Genomic DNA, 9030 nt, shown 5'->3' with positions numbered 1-9030 from the left:
CAGATTGTCTATTGTTTTGGGAGGTTATGGAATCTTTATGAAACAGGCTCTTCCTTGCAGAGTTGGGCTGTTAGGAATGGACCTTTGAAATTTATAGCCTTGTCCTAATTCCAGCTACCATGATGCGAGCAGTGTCTTCCTCAAACCCCTCACCATCAATACCTTTGCTCTTCTTTTCAAATTATGAAGTGGTGAGCCAATGTAGAAATTTACTCTGTAAGTAGTTTATGTTGGGAATTTTGTTACAATGTTATAAAAGAAATACATGAGAAAATGAGTCATGTCATCCAGATTTCAGCAATAGCACAGATGAAGAAATCAGTTTTGTTTTCTACTAGCTCTTAGGTTCAATCAACTAATACACTAGCACAACCCATAGAACTTCAAGGTAGGACCTTTAGCCTTCATCTGTAGACTCTCTTCTTGGTAGCATCATGTGTATATTCAGACATGGTATTAATTTACACTGGGGCTTGCCTTTCCTTATAGTGATGACATAGTTCACATCTGCACATGACTTTATAAGTATCACATATTTTTGTTCTTTATACTCTTTCAGCTAGATTTTAGAGTATTATAGTTCAAGAACAGAAACATTATTAATAGGTCAGGGTCTAAGGCAAAGCTACGCAGACCCCAAAGGAACCCACTTTTATGAGGTACTAACTCTCTTGCTGACAATGTGTAAGGACCTTCCTACGTTTCAAGCCCTATGTACCTTGCTTGTCTTCCTCTGGTTTAGGTTCAGATTTTCAAGAAAGTGTCTGAAATATGTTTGATAAAAGAGTCAGCCCTAATATTTTACTCTATAATTTTGTTACCATGTCTGTGTGACCGGAGATACAATTAAAATGTAGTTCAGCAACAATGATTTTTATTAATTACATGGAGGTAAGACTAGCCTTCTGTTTATACGCCCTCTATAATGTGGCTGAGCAAAGTCTTGCCATAGATTTTTTTAATGAACATACATTAATTATTGGCTCTGAGGATCTCCTTGAGTTTACCTCTTGACATTATGTTTGAGTCTCAAAGGTCCTTGATTTTCAGACCATCAATGGCACATCTAAATGTAGAAAACATCCCTATCCTACTGCCTAGCTGTAGCCCACTTGCAAGGCATGTGTGAATACCACCTAATTAGCTGTGAAGTACATTTTGGCATATGTCGGAAGTTAAAGCCACTTTCTTAGAGGAACTCAAACTCTGAATTTATCTTTATTAAGGCCTTGTCCAAATGATAAATATACACTGCCTCCTTGCTATCTACTGCTTGGAAATAAATCACTTTAGGATTGATTTGCTAACGGCTTTCTTCACTCAAAGGGTCCTCCTGCCCGGGAGGTCACACTGTCCTTCTTTACAAACAAATGCTGATAACCAAATAGAAGACACTGCACTGACCATATAGAGAATGAAGAAGAGAATCTGGGGTGATGGCAAGCATGTCCTTTTACACAGCTTGGAAGCAACAGTCTCACTAAGACATAGAATTATTTTCTGAAAAGAGAGACAGAAAAAAAAAAAGAACCCCAAACGATTTTTTGAGTATATGAGTGAACAGATGGGATGTATTTTGTTTGTTCAATAAAGTAGCATGAAGTTTGATACTTTAGACAGGAATTACAAACTCCTCCAGGATTCTGAGCAGTAATATAAATAAGTGAAACTGTATGGGTATGAAACATTCAGAAATGATATAGAATCCATGGGGACTGAAAATCATCTCCCACCCACAGTAGCTTCCTTCTACCACTTGAGAACATGGTCCAAATCTTGTTAAATCATTTTATCCTTCAAAAGAAGCAAACAGGTAATTTGATTTTTGTTAAAACATGATAGTGTCAATTTGTAAAGTTTAGAAAGTTAGCTTAGGAAACTTTTAAAGTCATTGTGTGGGACAAATATAATATTACCAAAGACACTGTCAAATCTATATCTACCTTATGAACAGCCTCCTGTAGTTTCCCTGTTGCTGTTCCTAACCCATCACTCAGTTGTCCGTGAACAACCAGGACAACAATGGATCCAGTATGCCAAAACAGACTTGCAGCTTCTGATGCTCACAAGGCAGTTTTCCCCTCCATAACTGGATGCCTTCTGTCCCGGGATGTGACATTGGGCATGGGACAGAAGAACTATGTGGGTAATGAAGCCTAGAACAACAGAGGCATCCTGACCCTGAAGCAGTTCATTGTGCACAACATTGTCACCAACTGGGATGACACAGAGAAGAACTGGCACTATATATTTTACAATAAGGTACATGTTTCTCCACAACCGAAACCCTGGTGTTACTCACCCAAAACAGCCTGAACCTCAAGGCCAATCAGGAAAACATGACCCAGATCATGTTTAGACATTCTACATCCTAGCCATGTACTTAGCCATTCAGTAGGTACTATCCTGGATGTTTCCAGTCTTACCACAAACTTGTGATAGACTCCAGGCTTGCTTGGATCTATCAGACTATGTCATGAAGATCCTGACCAAATGTGGCTACAGTTTCCTTAAATAGTCCAGTGGGAAACTGAGAATTGCATCAAGGAGAAACTGCTATATGTCACCATGGACTCTGAGCAAGAGATAATCATCACTATGTCTTTCTCCTTCCTGGGGAGGAGCGATGAGCAGCCTGATGGCCAGATCATCACTATTGATAATAAGTAGGTCCACTGTCCAGAGAGTTTCCTCCAACATTCCTTCCTGGCTATAGAATCCCGCAGCATCCATGAAATTACCTTCAATTCCATCATGGTGTGATGACAATATTTGAAAAAAGAAAAAACAACCAAACAAAAAAACCTCTAGACCAACACAGTGGTGTCTGGTGGCACCAATCTATGACCAGGTATCGGTGACAGGATGAAGAAGGAGATCATTGCTCTGGCTCCTACCACCATGAAGATCAAGATTATCACTCCATTAAATGCACATATTCTGTGTGGATCAGTGGCTCTATTCTGGTCTCATTAACCACTTTCTAGGAGATAAGGATAATCAAGGAGTAGTACAATTAGTCTAGATCCTCCATCGTTCACTGCTTTTGGTCTCCTTGAAAATGCCCAGAGCTGTCAAGGTATCTAGGACTTGCATGTACAATAACTTGAGACCAGTTTGTTAAAATACACACCTTATAAGTAACAATAAACAAATTATCACTGAAGAACACATTTGCCTTACTGATGCTTAAAGCCTATATACTTTAGATTTGTGGCTCCACATTTATATATATGGGCCACATTTCTATATGGATTTTATGTCTTTTAATGACTTGTCTTCATGTATAGCTTATATATTCTTAATTTGTTTGTTTTGTTGTGGGAAGGAGAAAAGTCTTCCACAGTGTAGTCACTGGTATATAAAGAGGCCCATTCATACCATTATAAGCAACCATAATGAAACTAATTGGGTCATAAAATCAAAAGAAAACAAAACATTGTTACGACTATTCCTGCCTCTACCATTATATGCAGACAAATATTCTTCTTTTGTATGGCATTTCTTCACCTGTTTGGGCCTTAGTAGAAATTGAACATTTGACCAAAGGCCTCCAAGTTACCTTCTGATCTATGTTGACCATCATGAGCTGGGTTTTATCTGACCCACCAAACTATAAAGTAGGTCGTGCACACCAGCAATCTATTATCAAATGGAGGTGGTATATATGTGATTGGACCCAATCAGTTTCTGAAGACACAAGCAAGTTATATGAAGAAGTTGTCCAAATGTTTATGGTTGTTACTCCTGTTACAATACCATCTGCTCCCAAGCATGTACCTATAGACTCATTTGGTGTGCCCTATGATTGACTGACCAAGGAAGAGAAGGCAAGGGTGGTCAGGTTTACTGATGATCCTGCACTTCCTGCAGGCATTACCCAGAAGTGGAAAGCTATAGCATTACAACCCTGTTGGTTTAGATTTTTCAAAACCTACTTTAATAAGCATTTTTAAACACTGCAACCTCCCTTTAACTTCTAGCTCACCACCTACCAGAGGTATTGGGAAAGAAAGGTTAATATGAAACAAAGCTTGTGAATGTGTTTGGAAATAGTTCTTTGGGGCTATTCCAATCTGAGTTGTCAGCAATCCAGTCCACTAGCAAAACACCAATAGTCATCAGCAGCAGCAGCAGACCAGTCCACTTGGCAATCACCTCTCATTAATCAGCAATGACATTTCTATCAAGAAGAAACTGCAAGGCTCCACCAATAGGCCCAAGTCCACAGAAGCAGCAAGAAGCCACTGGAATATCATGAGAAGTTCTTTGGTGAGTTACTCTCTACAAAGTCACAAGAAAGGAAGATCAGCAGTGTGATGCAAGGTGAGCAAAACATCATCTCATCTGTGTCTGCTTCAGCAAAACATCATATGACATAACTGAGTTTCCAGAGAAACCAGAAATTTCCACTTCACAACCTCCTTTTTGGACAATCATGAAAGACAGCAGCGAAGGGAAATCTTTACAGTAGGAAGAACAACAGGCAGTACACATTTTTAGAAGAAGAAATGAAAAGGTGTATGGTTTTTCATTGATTCATGGGCTATAGCCAATGGATTGTCAGCATGGTCAGGGACTTGTAGAAAACATGTTTTGGAAAATTGGTAAGAAAGTCATTTGGGGGAGAAGTATGTGCCTAGATATGGGCAAAGGATGTGAAGATATTTGTGTCTCATGTAAATGTCATCAATAGGTGACTCAGCTGAAGAGGGGCTTAATAATCACTTAGATAGGATGATCTATCCATTCTGTGGCTTGTTAACTTCTTTCTCTAGCCATCTCTGTCATTGTCCAATGGGACCATGAACAAAGTGGTCATGGTGGCAGAGATGAAGCTTACATATGGGCTCTAGAACATGAATTGCTACCATTTGTGGACTTACAGTGGAGTGCCAGGAAAATGTTAGTGGTCCCCCAAAAAACAGACAGGAGCCAATCTGATGCAACTCACAGCTGGGTATTTATTCTATTTCAGCTAGCTTGCCCTCCCAAATCACTGCCATCACACAGGGAAGTTTTGGTGATGGGGGAGCCCAAAAGGTCTATGGGGCAAGGCTTTATAGTAAGCAGCAAGCAGGGGTAAGTGTGCAAGCATCTAACTGAAAAGCTACTGTGACCTTTAACATAATTGGCTGGTGTTGCGAGTCATATCATAAGCATAATTTCTGCTCCTCTGGTCACTAGGCAGGGATGGGCTTGTAACCTGGGGTGGTTTGTTGGGGGGACTAACTTGGAGACATTGGTCTTGTTGAGGGTGTAACCTGGAAACTTTGGTCTTATTAGGGATTAGCCTAGAGAGGAGCTAGGCTCAGGTTTTGTTGGGGGCGGGGCAACTTGGAAACTAATGTTAGGTAGCAAGCAGCCTGTTAGTTTACCTGAGTTTAAATTTAGGTCAGGTTCTCTAAAATGAAGTCTAAACTTAGAACATTTGGCCTCTCAAAATAATATTTTATCTGACATCATGGTATTCCACACAATATCGCTTCTGACCAAAGAAATCATTTGACAGTCAGAGAAGTACATCTGTGGGCCACAATCATGAAATCCACTAGTCTTATAATGTTCCTCATCATCCTACAGTAGGTTGCCTGATAGAAAGATTGAATGACCATCCTGAAGGGCTGGGGCAGAGTTCTCCAGAATGCAGTGTATGTGTTGAATCAGTGTCCAATATATGGCATGGTTTCTCCTATATCTACAGTCTAGGAACAAAAATACAGAAGAGGGAATAGTTTCACTCACTATCACCTCTAGTGACCCACTAAGAAAAAATTTTGCTTCCTGTTCCAGTGACCTTAAACTCTGCTGCCCTAGAAATTTGCTTTCTAGAGGCTGGAGTGCTCCTGCCAAGAGCCACAACAAATATTCCATTGAACCTGAAGCTTATTTTTACCCTGGTCAAAGTTTGGGCTTCATTTATCTTTAGGAGGGGTAATTGGTCCAGATTACCATGGGGAAATTGGATAGCTTCTCCATAATGGAGGTAAGAAAGATGATGTCTGGAGTGCAGGATATCCTTTAGGGAATCTCTTGGTGCTACCATGTCCTGTGAATGAAGTGAACGGTAAACTACAACAGCCTAATCCAGGCAGGATGACAAATGGCACAGACCCATCAGTAGTGAAGACATGGGCCACCCTTCTAGGAAAAGATCCAAAACCTGCTGAAGTGCTTGTTGAGGGTGGAACAAATACAAAATGGGTAATAGAGGAGATGAAGATTGTAACTGACATTAAAGCTTCTTGTCATATTTTGTTAAGAATGTGTTTGCACAGATATTTGTGTTTCTTTCCTGAATTTCTCATTGTCTACTGAAGACCAGCTGAGACATGGGACATCATGGATTGAATAACAGCTGGAATCTTTCATTTTCTGTTAGTAGCTCACACATTTTGTTAAGAATGTCTTTGTACAGATATTTGTGTTTCTTTCCTGGATTTCTTTATTGTGTAATATAACATCAATTAAAAGAATATCAGCAGTTATTATATTCTCGTTTTGAGATTATAAAAGAATATCCCTCAAGGGACATTGCCAAATATTCTAAAATTTATAATGTGTTTGTGGTTGTACATGGGACACTGAGTGTGTCAGGCATAATTATAATCTGATTATTTGTTTTCATTAGAAAATTAAGCATGTCCTAAGGAGATATTATTGTGTGTCAAGTTGACAAGGGTGGAATTTTGATAGCTCTTCTTGGTTGTCAACATGATTACATCTGGAAATAACTCAAAAACAAGTGGCCTGTTACACACCTGTGAGGGATATTTTTCTTAATTAAATCATTTGAAATGGGAAGACCCAATTTTAATCCAGACCTTTTGAGGTGGGAATATCCATCTTTATTTTGGGCCATACCTTCTGATGGCAGCCTGTACACACACACACACACACACACACACACACACACACACACACACATTACACATACACACACATATATATATATATTATATATAAATATAGTAAATGTAAAAAACATGGAAGAAGGAAGCCTTTGCTCTTCTTTGTTTGCTCTCACTGGCAAGTCCAATCCTTCACTGTCATTAGAGCCTGCTTCTTTGGGATTTCAGTGTCTACTGAAGACCAGCTGAGACATGGGACATCATGGATTGAATAACAGCTGGAATCTTTCATTTTCTGTTAGTAGCTCACACATTTTGAAGTGAAACATGGAGGGGGATTTGAAGAGGGATATGGAGAAGCAGGAATGATATGGGTGATGTTCTCATGCATATTAAAACATGAAGCTTTCAAAAAAGAATACAATTATCTTTAAAAATATTGTATATCCTTAAGAGTGCCTGATGAGTCCTCCATTCCCCCGCATATGTGGAGGGTGGTCTTCATGTGGTCCCCCAACAACTGGAGCTGGGGCTTACCCTGACTCTGGGTTGCCTGCCTGTGGATCCTGCTCCCCTAACTGGGTGGGCTGTCTTGATTGGCCTCAGTGTGAAAGGATGTACCTGAGTCCTACGGTGACTTGAGGTACCAGGCTTCATTCTGTAATAAAAACAATACCAGGTGTCCCTGAAAATCTTGCCAAAACAATTCTGTGTGCAAGGGTTTTCCAGAAGACAACAATTGTTGCTTAGACATAGCCAATAATTTGGACAATGTCTGTGAAGATCTAAAAGATCCTTGCTTCTCCAGTCCCTGCCAAGGAATTGCCACTTGTGTCAATAACCCAAGAGAAAGGGGCTTCTGGTGCCCTTGTTTTCCTGGGCTAAAGGGGCTGGCCTGTGAATATTCCACTAATTCCTGTGGCGGGAACACCTGCCAACATGGAGACATCTTCCAGTAAAGACCCTGAGCTCCCTGTCTGTATCTTCACTGCTGGAGATGCTGAAGGTTCTGTGAGACAGATCACAATGAGTGTGCTTCCAGACCTTGTCATAATGGTGCTGTGTGCCAGGATGGAATCAATGGCCACTCCTGAGTCTGTGTGCCTGGATACCAAGGTGTTCTAAGTCTTTGTGACTTAAGTAGATGAATGTGTTTCTGATTCCCACATGAATGAGACTATGGGCCCCAATGAGATAGGAAGACACATGTGTCTGTTCTCAAGCATATTCTGACGTGAATTGTGAGTTGGAAATTGATGAATGTGGATCCCAGACATGCCTACATATGGTGCCACATGTCAGTATGTTCTTGGGGCTTATTTATCTGGATTCCTTGGAGACTACTGTGAATTCAACTTTGATGAATGTGCCAGTCAGCCATATCTTCATGGAGGTAAATATGTGGATGGAGGAAACAACTACTACTGAGACAGCATGGGGAGTGGATTCACAGGGACACACTGTGAAACTTTGATGCCTCTTTGTTGGTCAAAGCATTGTCACAATGATACAACATGTGAAGACACTGTTGACAGCTATATTTGTCACTGCTGGCCTGGATACACAGGTGCCCTGTGTGAGACAGACATAAATTAATGTAGTAGCAACCCCTGCCAATGGTTTTTGCTTTTTTGAGGGAGGCTGCTGAGCTGTCCTCAGAGGATCAATAGGGACACATTACAGGCCTGTCTCTGTCCTTCAACTACCTAGGAGCCTCAGGTTATGTTTGTATCTGTTAGACTGGATTCATAGACAGGAGCCTAGCATAACTTTTCTGTGAGAGGCTCCACCCAGCAGCTGACTAAAACAGATGCAAAGACCCATAGCTAAACACTATATTGAGTTTGGGAAATCTTGTGGATGAGTTGGAAGAAGGATTGAGGAACATGGAAGGGATAAAAGATTCTACAAGAAGACCAACAGTCAACTATCCTGGACCCTTGAGGGACCCCAGAGACTTACCTACCAACGGAAGAACATACAAGAGTTTGATTTAAGCCCCCCTGCATATATGTAGCAGATGCGCAGCTTGGTCTTCATGTGGGTCCTCCAATAACTGGAGCAGGGGCTTACCTTGATGCTGTTGCCTGCCTGTGGATCCTGTTCCCCTAACTGGGCTGCCTCATCACACCTCAATGAGAGAAGATGTGACTAGTCTTCAGTGACTTGAGGGGCCAGA

General features: G+C 40.8%; 1 pseudogene; it reads left to right on the top strand.

Moving 5' to 3' along the window:
* Positions 1–2568: 2568 nt before the first annotated feature.
* LOC116091360 lies at positions 2569–8590 on the top strand (annotated as a pseudogene).
* Positions 8591–9030: the final 440 nt, after the last annotated feature.

The sequence above is a fragment of the Mastomys coucha genome, chromosome X, assembly GCF_008632895.1.
Source record: "Mastomys coucha isolate ucsf_1 chromosome X, UCSF_Mcou_1, whole genome shotgun sequence".
Classification (NCBI taxonomy): Eukaryota; Metazoa; Chordata; class Mammalia; order Rodentia; family Muridae; genus Mastomys; species Mastomys coucha.
The sequence above is the reverse complement of the archived record's forward strand: the minus strand, read 5'-3'. Positions and strand labels throughout refer to the sequence as shown.